Raw genomic sequence first — 21760 nt, 5'->3', positions numbered from 1 at the left:
TGCCCAGAGAGGTTCTGGATGCCCTGTCCCTGGAGGCATTCAAGGCCAGGCTGGATGCAGCTCTGGGCAGCCTGCTCTAGTGGTTGGCAACCCTGACCAAAGCAGAGGGGTTGAAACTAGATGATCTTTAAGGTCCTTTTCAACCCAGACCATTCTATGACTTGGGGTTTGTTACTGTGACCACTTTGACTTGCCTTCCTATGGCTGTCCCTGACCCTCCTTGGTGGTTATAGCTATGCTTCACTGCATATTTCATGCTCAGATGTGGACAGACTCACAGAAACATTGTAATTTTCTTGTTATCACAAGGCTCTACTTCTATCTATATTTGCCAGCAATTCTAACGGAGAACGAAGCATTAACTTTTCCCATTTCTTTCAGTACTTGGCTCACAGATTAATTTCCACTGCTGCAAAGCACCAAAAAAAACCCCAAACCATATACATGTCAGGTGCTCTGGAGGACAGACATCTGGCCCACATACTTCTGTGGCCTCAATTATTGTCTTTGGCAATGAATTTCACCATTGACTGTTGAAAAAATGCTGCCTTTACTCAAATCAAAAAGAAATAGGAAGAATTTCCAAAGGGATAGAGAATTGTTCTAGAGAAAAAAGTGCTGAGGGAAGACAGACTAATAAGAGCTAAGAAGCAGAGAATGGAAAATAAAGTGGAGAGAAGGGTAAAAAAAAGCCAAACCAAACCAACCAAACAAAAAACCCACACATCCCATGACAAAAGGTAATATCCTGACTATAAATACAAATGAAGACATGCTCTCTGCCTAGTAACACTGCTGATGAGAAATGTATGGACATTTATAATGCTAATCACAATACAAACAAGCGAACTGTCAAACAGCAGCAGCAGCTATTTATGGCTAGTACACTGCCCATCCCAGACTTTCATTAATATCTCATTTGTATCCTCTGACTTTTAGGGCAATTTTAACCATACATTTATCCCCCCATCCCCAAGTCCACAGGCAATCATGATCTGCCACATGTTTCTGGATGCATTTCATATCCCTGCACATCCACCCAAAGTAAGTGAATATGCAAAATTTAGTTATAGATCTTGGATCTGCATTTGACTTTGGAAATTTTTACAGACTCAAATGGGCACATTGAAAGCAATAATTGTGCTACTCACATAAACAAAGATCATATTTCCAACTCATACTTTTCAAAAACAGAACATAATAGTCAAACTAAGTGAGCAAATTAGGGCATTAGGAATGCCATGAGAAAGTGGAAGATGCAATAATAAAGAATATTGTCTTACAGAGTGAATAACTGTAAATTAAGTGCTGCTTTCACTTCTGATCACATCCTGATTTCTTTTTTAACCATTCTGGAAATCATTCAGTCTATATATTGCCTTGGGCAAAACTTCTCATTATTTTGCCTATTTTTATTTTTTTTAAATACCTAACTCCATAGGTGTGACTACTGATCTTTAAGGTTTTTTGCCTTTTTTTTTTTGGGGGGGGGGAAGAGGATTGATTTTCATTAGAGAAAAAAAATATCCAGCAACCATTAAATTATTAATAAGCCACTGAGCTATACTACCAATATGCAGATCTTTTAAAACAAAATGTGATGTTTATTTTGAAAAAAATATCCATTTTGAAGTTTGCTTTAAGCTTTATATTTTGTATCATCTATTCCTAATCTCATGCGACCAAATACTCAAAGCTACAAGTGTTTATGCAGCTTTGCTGGGAAGATAAATAAGGTAAATTTATATATCATTTTATTTTTTAAAACATTTATTTTTTAAAACATAATTTCAAAGGATTTTGATGAGATTAGTTCTCATCAAAAGCCAATAGAAGCTTACAAGAATCTCAGCAGCTTCCAAGATGAAGAGAAAGAAATATTTTGTGACAGATTAAGCCACACGCACAGACTGAGTCACAGCTGGGATCATAACTCAGAAAACCTGACTCTATTTCCCAGTTTTTCCCATTCCTCTACCAAATGTTGCCCACAGGACTTTATTAGACTTGCACATTGGTTTTGGCAAAACATTAAATGAATTCTTGGGCAATGACACCTATACTTAAGGAGAACCTTTGTCTTTAACTAGATCACACAGAAGATGGACTGTTTCCAGTAACTACATAATGATCTATCTGAATCACTTTTTCTTCAAGCAAAATTCCGTTTTGGCATATTGAATGGGTGACATGAAATGTCAAGTTCATCTAGTCTTCAATATGTAGCCTTGTGCTACAGCAAAGTGAGGAAAAAGCTGAAGGCTTACTGACAGCAATATAATCTCCGTAACACTGAGATTGATCTAGTCTGCTGAGAAAGGGATGGCTGTGGTGCATATAAACGAACAAGCAGTGCTTTTGGAAAGATTGCAGCCGATCTGATCTGTCTGTCAGCAAAAGACTGAGGTTGTTCACTAAATATCACAGCCTCCAGCTTAAGAAACCATGTACAGGAGGCAAAAAGAAGATAACGAAGGATGAGAGAAAAGAAGCAGCAGATATTTTTTCTGTGCAGGCTCTGATTAAAATACAGTAGAGGAAACCATTCAAAGTTCAGTCAGCAGGCAAGAGAATCAAGAATGATAGACAAGGGCATAGCCAAACAGGTAATTTTTTTGTCTTAACCCTGATGTTACCAGGATTGTGAGAAACCATAAAGATATTAAACTGTTTCAAATATTATGTTTCTTTTTCCTATTCTTGGTGTGAATCATCATGAAATGCTACTTGAAGGTATTAAAAAATCTGTCCATCTGTATCTTTGGCCAAGAAGTTGTAGTCAACAGACTAGCAGCAGATTTTGAGGAATTTCTTAGCACATTTAGAAACTGTTAAAAAGCCTAGTAGTCTCCAACCCACATACAAAAGATAATCTATAGGGACTGCACATATCCTATCTTACTCTTCTTTTAATTCATCACATCATCAGTAAGTTTAAATATACAAACATTTTTTAATATCTTTATTTTTCCCCATGTAAAAGAAGGGCAAGTGCCCGTGACTACAAAATCATCCAGTCAAATTTTCATTACCCAGTAGGCCACACTATAAAATGTAGATTTGAATTATTGAATTTGATCCCATATGTATGTCAGGCAACTGAACTTTTCTACATGGCTTTGAAAACATGAAGATAATAGACCAGTGTTGCAGTGTCATTTTGTAGGATCTTTCCATTCCTCTGGTTATGGCTTGGTATATATCTGATGCCAAATTAAAGATTAAATGACTGATGTTATTGAGTACTAAACAGTATTTTTCCCCAAAACACCTTTTAAGGGTGTTATTCCTTATACACAGGGACACAAAGGAAAACAGAAGATAAACAATTAATGCAAAACTATAACATATTCACTGGCTAATTTGGGAACAGAAGCAGGCTTGCAAGCACCTTCCATAAATTCACAGGCACCTAAATTAAGACTTAAATACCATTTCAGAGTTATCCATATATTTCTATAGAGACAATTAACTGGGTCATGGACAGGACACAGCTACCAGGCTCATTACAGCTTTGATGAAGATATGGAGCAGGCCCTTCCAGTGGATCAGATGACCGGGGAAACTCCCTGCCTCATGCAGCAGTAGCTCCCAAGTTTTTTGCATGTTCTTCCTGAAGTACCTAATGCAGCAATCAGTCCAGGTCTGAGATCTGCGTTTTTTCAGGATAAAACAGAACAGCCAAACAGCAGAGTGTAGGAGGCAGTATGATACTTGTGGCATATGATAAACTTAAAAATGCATGATAGAGGGCAAGGAAGAGAAAGTTCAGGTAGGCTTCTTCTTGAGCGTATAAACCTGCAAATGCAGCAGTGCTACCAGAGAGCTCGGGATCCATTTTCCTTGTAATAAAAATGTATTCTCTAGTGGTGAGGTTTCTCATTGGTACTAGACACAGGTGTGTTATACTGGATTGTTTTGGGTTTACGTGGCAAGGGTTTGGTAGAAGGGGTGGCCTCTGGAAGTAGAGCCCAGCAGCTGCCCCATGTCAGATCAGAGCCAGATCCAGCCAGCTCCAAAAGGGACCCACTGCTGGCCAGAGCCCAGCCAGGGAGCGACGCTGGTTGGGCCTTTGGAAGAGCAGATGGAAGAAAGGGAAAAAGCACCATGCAACTGCAGCAGGAAAAGCGAAGAGTGAGAACCAGCCTTGCAGCCCCCAAGGTGAGTTCAGAAGGAGGGCAGGAGGTGCTCCAGGCAGGGAGCAGCAGTTCCCCTGCGGCCTGTGGAGAGGCCCCTGGTGGAGCAGGCTGTCCCCCTGCAGCCCATGGGTCCCACACGGAGCAGATCTCCACGCTGCAGCCCGTGGAGGAGCCCCCGGTGGAGCAGGTGGATGTGGCCTGGAGGAGGCTGCGGCCCATGGAGAGCCCCCGCAGGAGCAGGCCCCGGGCCGGAGCTGCAGCCCGTGGAGAGGAGCCCACGCAGGAGCAGGGGGTCTGGGGGGAGCTGCCGCCCGTGGGGGACCCGTGCTGGAGCAGTTTGCTTCTGACGGATGGATGGACCCTGTGGTACAGAGCCATGTGGGAGCAGTTCTTGAAGAGCTGCTGCCTGTGGGCAGCTCCCTCAGGCTCAGTTCGGGAAGGACGGCATCCCATGGCAGGGACCCCATGTGGAGCAGGGGCAGAGAGTGACCGTGAAAGGGCAGCAGATGACAAAGCATCATGGACTGACTGCAGCCCCCATTCTCCAATGCTGCTTGTGGGGAGGAGGTAGAATAGGGTGGATGGAAACGGGGGCAGGAGGTGGGGGAAAGGTGTTTTTAGTTTGCTTGAAGTTTCTCACTGTTGTAATCTGCTAGTGATAGACAATAAATTACATTAATCTCCCTGTGCTGAGTCTGTTTTGCCCATGATGGTAACTGGTGAGAAATCTCCCTGACCTTATCTCAGCTCATATGCCCTTTTCCTTTGAGAAAGGGGAGTGAGAAAATATTTGTGGTGGAATTTAGCAGCCCAGCAGGGTAAATCTACCACATTGATAGTGTTGTGAGCCCTCAAGAGGTCTACAATGTTAGTGAAAAATCCGTCACCCAGTAGCAGCAGGATACTCTGCTAAGACCTGCACACTAAGAACAGTTTCCAGTTCTCAGTTAACAGCAAACATTGATCGTGACCCAGAACGCATTGATGTAAACCATGATGCCAACTCAACAATAAAAGTCTGGGTGAATCCTGTAGCTCCTTGCAGATGGCATATTTTTTCCAACAGTTATTTGCTATTTTTTAGTGTAAGGAATTTATTACTTTAGACAGGAAGAGTTTTGGGGAATGGCAGATGGAATCCCAGTAGAGATGAACAACAGAAACCAGAATTGTTCTGTTATGCTTTCTCCTTGCTCCATCCCCGTTGTCTTTCCCCACCCACGCATCTTGTGTGTTTTTATCATGCTCTTGCTTTCTATGCAGGCAGCGACATGTAGCAGAATGTTTGTCATCTGCTTTCCAATTCTATCTCATGGTCTTTCATGGATGACCTGGCCTTCAGTACTTCTAGAGAAATGTTTATGTGAGACTGTGGCTCCTGATAGCATTTTAACTGCTGATTTTCTTTGTTGTTCAAAGATTGTATGATGAACTAATTAAGCAGAAACATATACACTGAAACTTCAGAGGGACTGTTTGTTGCTCAGATATTATAGTATCATAGAATCATAGAATGGCTTGGTTTGAAAGGGATCTTAAAGATCATCTAGTTACATCCCCCCTGCCATAGGCAGGGATGCCACCCACTAGATCAGGTTGGCCAAGGCCCCATCCAGCCTGGCACTGGACACCTCCAGGGATGGGGCGTCCACAACTTCTCTTGGCAACCTGTTCCAGTGCATCGTTATGTTTACAGCGAAGAATTTCCTCCTAATGTCTATTCTAAATCTATCCTCTTTTAGTTTAAGACCATTCCCCCTTGTCCTATCTTTATCTACCCAAGTAAAGAGTCCTTCTCCATCCTTTTAGACCCCTTTAAGTAATGAAAGGCCTTGAGTGCTCGAGGTGAGGCCACAAAAGCACTGAGCAGAGCGGGACAATAACTTCCCTCAACTGCTTAGCAATGTCTTGCTTGATACACCCCAGGGTGCAGTCAGCCCTTTTGACTGCCAGGGAACACTGTTGACTCATATTCAACTTGCTGTCAGACGTAGCTCCCAGATCCCTTTCAATGTCAATTATTTTCAGCAGGCTTTCCACCTATGTCTTCATTACACTCATTGACTCACTTCTTTTTTTTGTTACATCTTTTTCTTGTCTCTAAACAAATAATTTATTTCCCTGACTTTATTGACATTGTTTTGTTCTGCCTCAATTCATGTGTTTTGTGAGTTTTAAAAGTCAAAGTAAGATTTAAACTGAGTTAAGTTCATGTTATTATAATGACATCTTCACAAACAAAACAAAACAAAACATGAAAGCTGCTTGTTCCTGTCTGTTATCACCAATGGACAGCACAGAGTTCTTGCAGTCAGTTATTCCAGCGCAGTATGGTTTATAGCTTAAAAACTGGATTATTAATTCATGAGTCACGAAAGTCAATATAACTTTAAAGCTTTAAAGATATATAGTTATTATAATACACAAATATAAACCCAATAATTTCACATCCATTGATTTCTAATGGCTTCACAAACGAGTAAAACTGAGCATGAATGCTAGCAGCCATAGGCCAAAACTGTAAGAGGAACCAGATGAAGATTAAACTATTTGTACAGTCATATTTGGGCCTTGCACTTGCTTCATTTAGTGTAGATATAGAATCCATTCTACTGCAATATAGTCAACAAATTACAGGAGCTGCTTGCATGAAGTTCCTTCTGAAATGCTTCCATCACCCCTCTAACAGTGTCGCAGAATCATAGAGTAGCTTGTCTTGGAAGGGACCTTAAAGATCATCAACCCCCTCTGCCATCGGCAGGGGTGCCACCCTTTAGATCAGGTTGCCTGGGAACTTGTCTAACCAGAGCCTTCATCAGCATCAGATCAGGACAGACTTGTAACTGGGCTTCCTAAACAATTCCAGCAGACTTATGAGATAAATAAGGCATCTACTTCACTTTACAGTGAAGTCCGTATTTAAATGGAGTTACAATATAGATCTATGCAGAATTATGTCATGATCATCACCCTGCTGTAGGTGCTGCTTTTAAACACTTGCAGGTCCCCTTTTCTTCTCCTCACTCCCATGCTGAGGAAACCAAGAATCCTTCCTCTACTGACATCTTCAGAGGGATACAGTCATTTTGTACTTACCTCGCTCTCATCACAACAATACTGTGAAATCTCGCAACCTACATACAATATGTCTCTGAGAAGGGCAAATGCCTTCACTTCATAGGCCATAACAGAAGTGCAGATTAAAGAGGAGATCAGTAAAGGAGGCTGGAGGTATTTGGTCTAAAATAAAAATACCACTGTAGAACCCCTCATGCTATTGTTTTTTACATCTTCAGACATTTCAGTTCATTCACTACTGCCTTAGTTTACATGAAAAAGTTTTCAGATGCAGCTGTTCTTGCCTGGGGGTGTCCAGAAGTTTTCACATTCATCCTCCAGTATGCAGCCCAAAAGCCAAACAGATAACATAATATGGTGGTTTTACCTTGCTGAGCAGCTGAACTCTGCCACAACCACTCTCTCAGTCCCCCTCCTCAGAAGAAGAGGGGGAGAAGAAAATATGCTGGAAAGAAAAAAAGAAAAGGCTAACTGGTTGAGATAAAGCTAATTTAACTAAAGGGAAAAGGAAGAGGGGAAAAACAAGTAAAGGCCGTGTAGTAGCACAGAGAGAGAAAAATATATATTCTCTACTTCCAATCAAAGAGAGATGTTTGGCCACGTCCTGGGAAGCAGGGCCTCAATATATGTAGCACTTGTTTGGAAGGACAGACATTTTCATAACAAGATACTCCTCTCTTCTTTCCCTTTCCCACCTTCTATTGCTGAGTATGACATCATATGGTACGGAATATCCCTTTAGTCGGTTTAGGTCAGTTGCCCTGGTGAGGTCCCCTCCCCACCTCTTGTCCACCCGCAGCCTGCTGGCTCTGGGGATGTTTAGAGGGAGTCCTGATGTTGTGCCAGTATTGTGCAGCAATAGACACAACACTGGTGTGATACCAGTGCTGTTCTAGCTACGAGTGCAGAGCACAGCACTACACGGGCTGTTGCAGGGAAAGTTAATTCCATCCCAGCCAGACACAGTACACGTAAAAATACCTTGAGTGGCATAGTTCAATACACACAGATAGGTGTTTTATGCTCCTGTTTTTAACCCTCCCCATCCGTGCATCTTTTTTTCTTCCCCCAAAGAATTGTCATACCTAGCTTTGTACAATAACCAGCTAGTTATATTCATCTACATTCTGAGGGAACTGAGGGAATAATGAGAGGACACTGACGGATATTCAGACCAGCAGTTCAGGGAATCATTAGCAATTGGCCTACATTAGCTTTTCTGTTATTCTGGAATGTAAAAGCTTTCAGCTACTCTTTTTGAAGCTTTTGGGGAAAGAAAGACCAAGACATGAAGGCAGGAAGGTGGAAGGAAGGCAGGAAGGCAGACAAGAAAGAAAGAAAAAAGGAAAAAAAAAGAAAGAAAAGATTCACTGGACCAGAAAAAGGAAGGAAGAACTGAGATGAACATAAAAAACGGCACTCCCATTTCCTCCAGAACTCTAATCTTTGGGTTACTACAGAAAAGACATACAGTGCTTAACACAACTCATAACCAAGAATCAGATATTACTTTATTTGAAAGACATATCGTATAAATCTTGCTGCAGCAGAGTGCTTTCCATCCCTAAGGGGAGATAGCTCCCTTATTTTCCAATCCACTTTAGGTACAAAAGTTCACAGGAAGGTGATTCACAGGTATACTTTTGTATTGCCATTTTTATCAACTAATTCCATGTGCTTCAAAACAGCTGTATTTTAAAGTACCTAATTCTCCCCAGACCACATTCAGGGATTGAAGGTATGGAATCGAGAAACTTTGATTTACACTCCATGGCATGACTGGAGGTGATTAGAAAGATTCCCAATCTACATTTCTGACTAGATCTGGTCCTGACACCCAAAAAAGCTTACACAAAACTCCACAGATGAACAACACAGTCCTCTGTCTTCTGGACAGCCTTTGTCACATAAAATATTTTATCTTCTTTCAAAAAACAATCATGAAGTATATTATTCTAAAAGGAGGGTGATTCAAATCTTCAGTAAGTCAAACTGCTTTTTACAATATTGCCACAAAAATGAAAGAGCTGGAAGCAAGTTAAAAGTTTTCCACCCAGGAAAAGCTATTCTTAGAAACAGGAGCATCATGTCAGCACCTGACATGAAACTGCCTCATTACCCAAGTGCATTCAAAATAATTATAATAAAAAGCCCGCCCTCTTTGCTAAACTATATTTTACTGCATGACGTCTTCCGATCAGATGTCAGAACTACAGTTATTATATATAGCCTGTCTATAATATCTGAATGATTCCCAGATCAGTGAGCATGTAGGACCACTGATGAGCTGCAGATACTTTTTGTATTGAGTCTTCAGCAGCCCTTGGAAAACTCTTTGACTCTTAGAATACTTTAAGAAAGTTATTAAGCTGGGTCATTGATGGGCGTGATCTTTATGGCTCTAAATATTAAAAAGCAAAGAATTTATTTCCTGAGTTTGGAAGGATTTTTTTCTTTCTAAAAAACAAAAACAAAAAAAAAACAAAACAAAACAAAAACAACAACAAAAAACCCTACAGAAATCAAAAGGACTGATGTTAAGAAAGTGATAAAAATTTTGTTGTCATAACAACTGAGCTGACTGAGTAGAGAATCCAGAATAACCTAATTAATTTTTCAGAGTGTGAGAAAACTTTTAGGGTCATTTTGTTCAACAGTCAAATAACAGTAAGTCAATACACACACACCCAAAAAAAAAAAAAAAGTGGAATAAACATATATGTTAAATCTGACATCCTAAATTCTGACTCATACAAAACTCATTTTGATATCTATTCTCACTGAAGTATTCTGGATTTTAAAAATATTCTGAGAGACTGCACAGAGTTGTTTTGGAATGAAAGTACAGGAAACCTGATACTTTGGTCCTGAGGTTACATTCAAGAATCATGTGCTGCCTCCACTGAAATCATTCACTGTTTTACCCATACAAAGGGTCTGGAACTTAATATTGACTCTGGATTTTGCCCTGAGATAGTGTAAATTATCTTTACTTTACTGACTTCACTCTCACAAAGCAAATTTACCGTCGTAGAAATTGAGTTGTCACCTACAAATCTACTTAATCTTGTACCAAATCTTTGCTGAAAGGATAATAATAGAAACATTTGAATTCAACAGGATTCATTGATTTCCTGGAATGAAAACCTGCAGATATGCCTGCAGTTTTCGTATAACAACTGTTGTCCTTTGTGACCCTGTTCCAGATGATAATTAGTCAAAATTCAGCCACTGGACTCCATGCCAATATCTCAGTTAATCAAGAATCCATCTTTAATGATAAATGAAAGATAAACTATGCTTATTTTTGTTCAGCAGACAATTTAGTAATGTGTTAAACTGTTTTATGCTTAATTAATATATATGTTAAATGGTTTATAACTGCCATAAAGTATCTCATTTGCTGTATTTTATTTTCCCATGGTTACAAATGGGCATCATTTGCTCTTGGGACTCTGCTGTGCTGCACACAGAGTGGAGTGGATTTACAAGAGGGTTGTGGCAGCTTTTGCTTCTCCCTTAGTGCTAGCCAGAACACACTTCATGCTACGCTACAAAGAGTAGCTAAGCTCTCTACAACAGTTTTATCCCTAGCATAGGTACCTGGAGGCACCCAGAGCTTTCTCTCTTTCTCTTATACACCTTGGCTTTCAGTTATTCACGACTTTTTCAGTGAGCATGCAGGCTGGGTATACTTTGCCACAGACGGAATTCTGATGAAGATGTTCTTAGTTTTTCTTACATAATCTGCTTCTTTTCAATAAGTCTGTCTGTGATTACAGTGGCAGCCAACAATACATAGTGACTCAATGAGCTACCACGCAGATGACTCATCAGATCTGCTAAGGTGACTGCAAGGCCATCAAGGTAATGCACATTATCCCTTTCATCATCCCACATAAATAAATAAAAATCACTCACTTTCTGCAGTACCATATTTTTTTCATACCCTGAATCTGTTTCCACAAATCCTTCACTCACAAAAACATGGCATGCAATATTATTTATTTATTTATTTACTTATTCTGAATTATTTTGTTTCCAAAGATATACTTGTTACTTTAAATCCCAGTATTTCCCTCTGTGTGATCACTCATGCATCAACTCAGCTCACTTCATCCAGGGGAAATATTTTTTGACAAAATAAATGCCAATCTTTGGTGGAGGGGAAGCTTTTTGATACAAGTTTATTGCATATTCATCTACATGAACTGGAGGTGTGTTTGCAGTACAAATATTCTTTACTAAGTTTACTACAGATGACAAGAAAATAGCATCACCAGAAGAGTGAACCAGTCACTCACAGGGTACCCTGTCAGACCTACAGGTTTCTGTCAGCCTAATGACGAGGTGAGTGATCACAGACAGCGCTTCTAATTTGCAGTTGATGCTGTCAAGACAGCACATACTTTGAGATTTTATCACCTTCTGGACAACAGTCTGAGGTGGGTGGATTCTTAGGCTTTTTAAAGTTATGACAGCAAAACACATTTATGGGGCATATGTAAACTTTAATTAGAAGGTTTAAGTAAAAAAATCAGGTTCATCCAGTAGCTACCAAGTTGTGCTAGCAGAGGTATGAAAGGAAGTCGCGCTTGATTTTCACAGCTTCAATGAATGTCAGTAGATACTATAATGCTGAACAAGAAACCAAAGCTCTCACACACACATACAAGAAAAAAAAAATTCACAAGCAAAAAAAACCATGGTTACTCCTGTTCCTTCCTGAGGCACTTCAAGTTCACCTGGCACTTAGCACAGAGAAGTTGTCTCTTTCTCACTGGCCGAAAGGCACTGCTGGGAGAGAAGGAGTCACTGTCATCTTCCTCTGTTTTGGAATGGTGTGGCAAGTTCTGAGACTGCCTACCAGAACCAATCCAGCAGGTTTATCATGGCAAACACCTCTGGGTATCAGGCTGAACTGAATTTTGCTTAAGCATTCATGTGTCTTGGGTACTGACCTGATCAGGAGCTGGGACATTTCAGTCCATAATCAGACTATTCCTTGGGGGTACCTAAAACTCTGGTAGTTATAAGGAGATCTAAATTCAAGACTGATAAGAAATACAGATATAGATATAGATAGATATAGATATATAGATATAGATATAGATGATATAGATATAGATAGATATATACACAACCATATTGTATATGGTTGATAGATCCTACCCCATCAGTAGGAAGAAGTCCTGATGCCAAGGAGTAAATTAGCTACCTCAGATAGGCATTCAGTTAAAGTTAACTTTCCAGAGAAGCATCTCTACCCTCCTGATAGGGAAGGATAGGTGACTAGTTCATTTCAAATCTTTTTCTCCTTTCACTGTTTAGAGAGAAATACTAGATGATGGAATTAAATGATGGAACTAAATTCATAGATGCTTAAATTTCAGTGTGGTAATGCCTGCTCTAATCTTATAAGAAAATTTGTGCCTTAATCCTACTTTACTTTTCTGAATTTTGATGGTTTATTTGAATTAACATTGATTTACTGGCAGATTTACTGACAGATACTTGATACAAATAGAGTGAAATCATGTTCCCTTTAGTGTACATGACAGCATTGTCATTGCCTTTAGCAGGGACAAGTTTTTATGTATATCTTGGACTCACTTTTGCAGTACCGAAGCTAACAGCTTTTCCCTCATTATCTACTCAGTGATTGTCTTCTGTGATGACAGTGCTCCCCTTTTACAAAACATTTTAGAAGTTTCCTAAATTAACATTTACATTGGCATGCCTGTTATTCTGTTTATGCACAATTGAAGATACTAATAGGTGAATTGGCACTGTAAAGCAGCTGTCAGTGGGGAATTTAGATGACAATTAGTATACATTTAATGCTTTAACAAGTTTTGAGGATATCTCACACAAATGCACATTTGTATGTGCAGCTGCTAGTCTAATAAACCAAGGACTTCATTAATTATTTTCCCAATCTAATTAGGGAACACAAACGCTTATTTTATCAACAGAATTACAAGATAACTCAAAGCAGGACAGGTAGATTGAAAACACTGTAGAATTAATTACTTTGACTTCACAAGGGCATCTGGCTTAATATGCTACAAGCAAACCAATCCAAAACACTGTATAGCTGATGTTGGTAATTATTATTGAATTTGCTATTAAACAGACTCAGTGTAGTATCACCACTTTATTCCATAGAGAAGCATGCACATAAAATCTTAAGTTGATAATATAAGATGACACTGACCTCTATCAGAGCACTCGTAGTTGGGTCTGATTTCTGAGAGGACAGATTAGCATTGGTTGGTGCTGGGATCTCAGCTGTGCCATCCACTGGTGCCATTCCACTACAGAAGGAACCAGCTCCATTACCAACATTTATATCCATAAGCACTTGCATATTTCATATGAATGTTTTGAGATGGGATCATAAACTGTTTGCATTCTTTAGCAATCTAAAGGATGAACATTTAATTTAAACTCATCACCGTTGCTGTTTTCGTGGTCAGTTAGGGAGAAACACTTCCAGAAGATATACACACATCATCGTAAGCTCTAGACTTCACTGGGAAAATATCACTCACTGGAGACACCTATATCTTAACACTGGCTGTAGAAGGAGCATATATGATTTGCTTAGGCTAGATGTCTGGTTATTTGAGTGTTGGTGGATGAGAGGAATCCCTCTCTAAATGGACAAACACAGAGGGCAGAGATACACATAATCTTTTTTTCAGTATTTTTAAAGGCAATTTTCCACAGTTATTAAACAATAAAACTTGCTGCTAAGACTATCTAAAGACAAGAATGATCAAGATTTTCTACATTAAGAAAGTATTTTCTACTATTTCACCTTAAGTATATGAATTAAAGCATTCAATGAATACTTTTTGGGATGTCAATAAATACGATTGGCACGTCTAAAATGAAATTCGCACTATTAAATTCAATTCTTCACATTATATATATATATTTTAAGATATTTTTTAATGAAGTCCCATTGCCTCCATGTTTAGGAAAAGCTATGTAATATTCAACTGCGTGATTTAGTGTTAGGTTTGTGTCATTGACTTGTTACACAAAAATAGATTTGGATTTGCCCAATATATAAAATTTTATATTGGCAAACTGAGTTTTGTTGTTTTGTAGCCTTGAGTACTTGTATTTGTAACTATGTTACTTTATTAACAGAATTTTGCTGTCTGATAAATCAAAAATATTGATGGCAGCTTTTATTACATAAATTGCAAAACAATGTAAGTACTTGTGGTTGGTTCTTAGATTACTTAGGGTAGAACTGTGATGAATAACAATCTCGTGTAATTTCAATAGTATCTACATCACAGACCTTTGACATATTCAGTCTTGATTTAAAATTCCAACAAATGGGATAAGGATGTTTTTTGCAATTAATTATCCTTTATTAAACTTTTATGTTTCAATCTTAACCTGAATTTATTCAGCTTAATTTTGTTTGAAAAATTAGATTTCATTATAGCTTTTTCTGTAGAAGTATTAACCTTTATCACAAATCTTTCTCTCTTGAGGGGCTATGTTATCGAATTAATTCAAAAATATTTATTTTCAATTCCATATCCAAAGGTCTGCTGCACCTTTTTTTTTTTTTTAATGTTTGCAAACTATAAAACTTGAATTTACAATGAAAGAAAATTGCCAGAAAAACAAACAAACAAACCAAAACTAAAAAACTGTGCCCATTTTTCTGAAGAAGCTGAACATCTTGTGAATACAGACTCCATTGTGTCAACAGAACTAGCTTTAGCACATGCTGCAAGGTATCCTGCTGGTTTTTTTTTTTTTTTTCACCTTTTGTGCTTTCATAAATTCCTATTTAAAATTTCTATCTTAAAATTATCAGTACAGATAACAAATTAGTCATTTTGAGAATTAACAGTTTTTAGACTCAAAATTTAAATCCCATGTCTACATTTTAAACTATTTCCAATTAATTACTGAATTACATTGAGTAATGGAAAAATGGAATCATCTTATAAATCACATATGATTCTTAATTAATTAATTAATTAAAATAATAATTAAAAGAATATAAAATAATACGATAGCAAGACCTTACTTGCCAAAGTACTGGTGCAGTACTGGTGCACCCACTAAGTAGCCTGTAAGCAAATCATAAAATACCTAGACAAAATTACAGGAGCCCATGATTCTTCATTTACACTTGAGCAAGACCAAGAACAATATCCAACAGGGGATGGAGCCATGCATTCATGTCATCTATGTCTGTATTTGCCACAATCCATTTTTTGGTGTTTTATTATGGTATACGTTTGCTCATGGAGGCTATTTTCACCTGATATAACTTTTGTTTGTATCTCTTTTTTCATTTTCAGGGAACAATAAGGAGAGCACGTGACATTGGACTGTGATGTTACTCTCCCTTTGACATGCAGAAGGTCTAATCCATTTTGTAATTCTGGTCTGGTATGATTACTGAGCCTAGAAAATAAGTAAATCTCTAGACATAAAATAATACAAGGATCTAAAATAATACAGAAAGCACAGCATTTACTTCATTTTGAAGTAATGGGAGACTAAGTCTTACCAATACATGTGAATTCATATAAGTCAGGTTTAATTAAGGATAAAATAAATTTCCTTCTAGTGTCACTAATACATCTAGTAATCCTCCACATGCACGGCAGCCAACTCTGACTTGATACTTTCCTTTTATATGTGAATTTACTTGACAGTTATTAATGCTGACCTCTGGCGAGGTTTCCTCCTTTAATTAGATGGGATTTTATTCTCACTAAAACTTACAGCAGTAGGCTTTGACATTTTTCTTTTTTACATTTAGATTTCATAAGACGACAGTATCATTACTAGTATTTCCAACACTTACTTTATGTGGAAGAAAAAAAAATCTGTTATCTTAACTACAGATTCAAAACCAACAGACACAGTGTTTGTGAGTGCACCTTCCAGTATTTCATGATGGTGAAGCACATACAGCTTCACAGCAAGAGGCAAAGAATGCAGCAAGCAGCAAATGGCTAAAAGCCCAGAAATTCAGAAAACCTAAACTGGCTGAGATTTTGACATTCATTACATATTTATTTTACAAATATCCTTGGAGAGAGAATGCCTTTCCTAGATATTAAAGTAGATATTTATAATATTTGATTCTTTATTTTTGTATAAATGAGACTTAAATCCATCAGGGTTATGGTGTTACAAAAATAACCTGAGTGTGAATGTCTCCTCTGTTACTGAAAATTGTAATTTGTTTACTTGTTTTCCTTGTTTGAAAATAATCTGTAGGACTGATCACAGACAAGAGCAAAAGGAGCTATTTTTATTAACATAGGAAGGCTGTAAAGTGTGTAGTGTTGAAGACGACAAAAAAAATCAACTCTCTCTGTGGGCCTACAGTTTATTTTTTTTCCTAATCTAAGAGGTGAAAAGTAGTTGGATTGTTCTTTTTATACTGCTGCTCAGTTAGAGTGAAATATATCTATATAACACAATTGGTTGCTCCAAAGAGGTCAAATTATCCAGGCTTTGATATCCACACATTGTCATAGTACTGTGTGTAGTTTTGTTAGATTTTCCTTGGGTATAACACCATGCTGACACAACTGCTTTGCTTCAGTTTCGCAGAACCAGCTCTACCGAACCTTATGTGAATTCCCTGGGCTGCACACAACTCTGCACGATCTGCAGAGGGGGCCTGGCAGTGCCTGCTTGGCTCTGAAGACAACAGCAAAAAGCTGACATAGTTTTTAGACTGGCTATTTCACGTTTAGAAGCTGGAAAGTCTTACATGTTCAGCCCTAGTCCAGGTTTTTTCCAATTTTTTTTCAGGTTAGTGCTAAAATTCATTGAAAGTTAAAGCAAGAGTAAGTCCAAAAGGAAAAAAATATGTATATATATATATATATTCTATGAAATGAACTTCATACAAAAAAAGTTACAGTGTAATCCTGTCCAATAGGCCATTGCTGCTAGGCACAAGTTTATACATAGTCATTGCCATCGCAGGGTGTTTGTCTACAGAGTCCATCCTTTCCTGCAACAGAAGGAATAAGTCCACCTGTGAAGGAATCTGTACAGCTTCTTGCCTGGCTTTGGTGGCATGGTGTTACTGCAATATATATATATATATATATATACATATAATTTATATATATATACATATATATATAAGTTTATGAGCCAGCTACTTCCCAAATATCTGGAAGCACAAATATGACACATGCACACATGTCCATGACTGCAGTCTAAAGCACAGGGCAGTATCCTATCAGTACCAAGTCCTTACATGGCAAAATAGGTTTGACATACTGCCAGGATGCCAACTGTATGGATTCTCAGCTAAATTTGACTTTTATTACCTCTTAGACATTTAAAGCACACATGATCAAATTTTTTTTTCTCTTTGTTCAAAACTACAATGACAAAAAGCATATAAGAGTGAGAAAAAGCTTGAAAAGTGGAACAAGAAAACGGTATGAACTGAAGGATGATGAATAGCATATCTATTTATTGCCTAGGAAAACTCAATATAACTTTTACTGTTTTAATTCCAGTAAGAGAAGAGGGACATAGACTTAGTTCAGCACATGTGGCACAAAGATACAAGATAAAATAATTAACCGACAAACCTGTTCCTGTCCAAGTGTTACAGAAGAGAAGCAGAAAAGAAGTGATGTGGGCATATCCACATGCAGTTATGCCAGAATGATAAGTATCCAAGTTTTCAAGAACAAGAGCTGTACAAATGATAAGGAATCTTACTTTATGTATTTATTAACAAACCAAATAATGGTGCAATGCATAAGAGAGAAGTTCACAGTAACAGCTTTTCTTCTGTTGCCTGAGCATTTGGGGTTGAAAATATAATAATAATAATATAAACCCACAATCCATCACAACAGTGGAATGTGTTCCAGAAAAAAAATATTATATCTAGTTTAACTGTTAACTGGAGTGTGTCAGTATCTCTCAGAGTTAATATAAAATTTCTGTAAAGAAAGGAGAAGTGTGCAGCAGGTGCACAATAAGAAAAAATCCTTTTGCTCTGTCTCAACAATCTCAGAAACTCTTCAGTACTGATGATTCTGCACAAAATTCAGGTGATGAGTGATAAAGGTAAAGCTGGCTGAATGAGCAGAAGATATGGCAGTGGATTAGCAATACAAAAGTCCAACAAGCACAAAGGCAGATTAAAAGAAAGTGCTGAGGCATGCACTAAAAGCAATTCCACAACCCCATTAGCAATTAGAAGATATAGCAAAGCTCCTTGCTTCAGCAGGTTGGAAACACAGCCATGTTAGATGTCTGTACAGAGTCCTCTGTATTTGGTGTTTTCAGCAGCTTGAACTCTGCTACATTGAATTACATTTCATATACATGATCTTTTGATCCCTTTGTTTGGGGAGAAAAAAAACATCATCATGCCATAGATGACAGACTCTCTTTTTAACAGGGAGTGGCATCAGGGTTGTGTTGTTCTGTAAAATGATGGTAATGCAAACAGACCATCTCCTTTTTCAGTAGAGTTTATTCTTTCATTCAGAGTCCAGCACTGAAGGGTGAAGCATGATGTAAAGATATAGGAGAGGTTTTTTTTTTTTTTCTATCTCTGTCACAGTGTTTCTGCACCAGTGAGGGAGGTTTTGTATTAAAATTTCCAACAACAAAATATCATGTGGTTTATGGTCTTCTTTGTTGTTTCCAGAGCTGCAGCAGTGCATCTCAAGATCTGAAGTACAATTTGTACTTTGAAAACACCCAAGGATTCAGTTCCGTATATCTAATTTTCCCCATTTGAAAACCAGAGATGTTACTTTTCCAATGAAATAATTGATTAAATCCTTAAGGATTAAGGAACAGAAATGACAAGTAAGAAAACACAAAGAGATTTTTTTTCTAGTATATGTGTTTCTATACAATGAATGCCTCTAATATTTTATTTTATTTTATTTATTTTATTTTATTTTATTTTATTTTATTTTATTTTATTTTATTTTATTTTATTTTATTTTATTTTATTATTTTATTTATTTTATTTTATTTTATTTTTATACTAAATGCATACTAGTAAATTTCTTTCATGGCTTGATTATTGACTATTTTTATCTGAAAAAAAAAAAAAGTATATTACTGTAAAGATAATACAAAGATTCCTGCTAAGAAGAAATCTAATTCTTGTTTTGCTAACATTGCCCTGAACTAACATATCTAAAGTGTGTTACTGTATAAGGCAATAAAGACAGTCTTAAGTTTGCCCTATTTCAGATCAGAATTTTGCATGAAAAATGTAAGGTAAAAATTACTGCGTAGCATCAGATGGCTATTTGTCTACAGTCAAATTTTTCCTCTGGGGTTCTATTTAGGCCTTTTTTCTAGCAAGGAATTTAAACAGGAATGGCTGTGAAACAACACAGCAAATCCTAGGCAGCTATATTTGATGAAAAAGGACCTGTTTGTACATTGAACGAAACAGCTGGAGCTTAAAATGGGAATTCTTATTTAAACACTCTACACAAAATAATGGTACCTTCAGTAGTGCCTCCTCAGCTAACATTTCTCTCAAGACAGTCCAATTTTTTAGTTTCAAGGTGTGAGTTTGCAGAAATCATACTTAATTTTCAAATGGAAAGGCTCCATAATGGTTTTGGATATGACATGCACGACATTCACTTGATTTATTGTGTTACAGCTTTGGAGCTCTGTAACTCAGAATAAGAATGGAGAAAATATAGAAAATTAGAGATTAACATGTTACCATTTATAAAAAATTAAGTACTGGATGTTTTTTGTGTAGATTTATTAAAGGTCAAAAGATGTTTAAAACATGCCATGCACTCAAAAAAAAAAAAAAAGCAAAAAAGCAAAGCTCTCTGTTAATTTAACTTATACTCAATACTTCTCAGCATAGTTATTTCACAACTTCTTTGATTTCACATTCTGCTGCATATGAATTTGTCAGATTAATGTAGTTCTCTTGACTACCATTTGTGCTAGTTATTGAATTAGTACATACTGTTTCATATGCAGTTTTTTCCAAGTGCCAGTACGTCTTCAATTTTGTATCAGAGAGTTTTTAACAATGTTGCCAAGGCTCCATATAAAATATTTAATTATTGTAGGTATCAAAATAAAATTGATTCTCTGTTGGGCTGTTATTAGAATTAGTGCTTCTGAGCTGAAAGGAGATGCTACAGGACATATATTCATAGTGAGCTAGATGGTATTTTAATCTTGCAGTCACACTGAGCATAATTGGAGACAGGTGGCTAAAGCTCTACATTGTACGTCAAAAATGTAATGGTCTCTCCATTCAGATATGCCTAATAAATTCTCAAATTTATCCTGTTCTTTTGCCAGCTGAACACCGCAAAATGGAAGGCAACATACAGTGCAAATCCTATCTATTCATTTAGCTAAGTCCACATGGATTTCAGGTAGTTTAGGATTTCACAATGCATGATTACAGTATTGTGTATTATAGATATTTAGCCATAAACCACCACTATGACAATCTATTCTGACCTCCAGCTTTTCACAGGCCACAGCATTTCAACCAGTAATTTTTGTAGTGGAAAGAATGAGTACTCCATATTGCAGAAGGAAAGCTTATTTGCTCAGAGGCAACGTTTTATAAAGTGGATAATAATTAAAAAAGTAAGCATGTATAAGACTATACATAAAAAGAATATGAAACTTCATATCTCTGGGATTTTAAACATCAAGAATACTATTTTAGACACATTACTATATAGCCGCAGTCTTCAGGATATTTTGTTGATAAGGACTTTGCATTGATTTGTCGTATGCAATGCTATGCATCTAACACTGCTCCCTGGCAAACAGCCTGAATCACTGTCAGGAAGACAATTCTTATGTCCTCAACTAAAAAATGTTTTATATTAGATATTTGGCTGAAGAAAATTTCATGTCCTGTAGAGCAGCATCAAGAAACATTTTGAGGTAACATTTGTCAGTTTTTGGACTCTGTAACTTGAATATTTTAGAGGTACTTAACAAGGGAGACCATGCCCTGTGCATTATTGTTAGACTAATGCCATCTGTTTCTCATCACAGCCATCAGAGAGGCATAAAACCAGACTCAACTAATTTAAATTTCAGGCATGTGAAATATTATTTGCATTTTAAACTCCAGCATATTCATTTTCAAAGTCTTTCAATAATCCTGCTTCCTGGACTGGACATGTCCAGCACAACTGGGCATTTCTTTACCTGAATGTGAGACCTCTTCTAGGAAGTGTTTGTAGAACATGATAGCAAATGACCTTGTGATTGTGCTGGCTATAAAATGCAGTGCAAAGACCTAATTTTAAAGCAACTTAAGTATACTGCTCCTGCATTTTGTATTATAAACTGTGATCTAAGCACCGATCCTGAAGAAAAAAATAATTCTTGAATTCAATTCGGGTTGAATTCTCCTTCAGCCTTGGCGGGATTCAAACCCAGAATGCTTAAGTTACAGGTAAGAATTCTGACCAAACGCCTGTCATCTGGGTCTGGTGGGAACACTAGCAGAACCATTGAGATTGGATTATTGC

At 37.4% G+C, this 21760-nt stretch overlaps 1 long non-coding RNA gene across 1 annotated transcript in view; it reads left to right on the top strand.

Annotated features, from left to right (window-relative positions):
- Positions 1 to 17027, top strand: part of LOC310896094 — a 46725-nt gene extending 29698 nt beyond the window's left edge. The window contains exons 3-5 of the long non-coding RNA XR_014581170.1: positions 11000 to 11084; positions 15560 to 15622; positions 16822 to 17027. This is a non-coding gene — a long non-coding RNA (uncharacterized lncRNA). The remainder of the gene's footprint in view (positions 1 to 10999; positions 11085 to 15559; positions 15623 to 16821) is intronic.
- The last annotated feature ends 4733 nt before the right edge of the window (positions 17028 to 21760 follow it).

The sequence above is a fragment of the Anser anser genome (genome assembly GCF_964211835.1).
Source record: "Anser anser genome assembly, chromosome: 3".
NCBI lineage: Eukaryota > Metazoa > Chordata > Aves > Anseriformes > Anatidae > Anser > Anser anser.
This window is presented reverse-complemented; position numbering and strand designations above follow the sequence as displayed.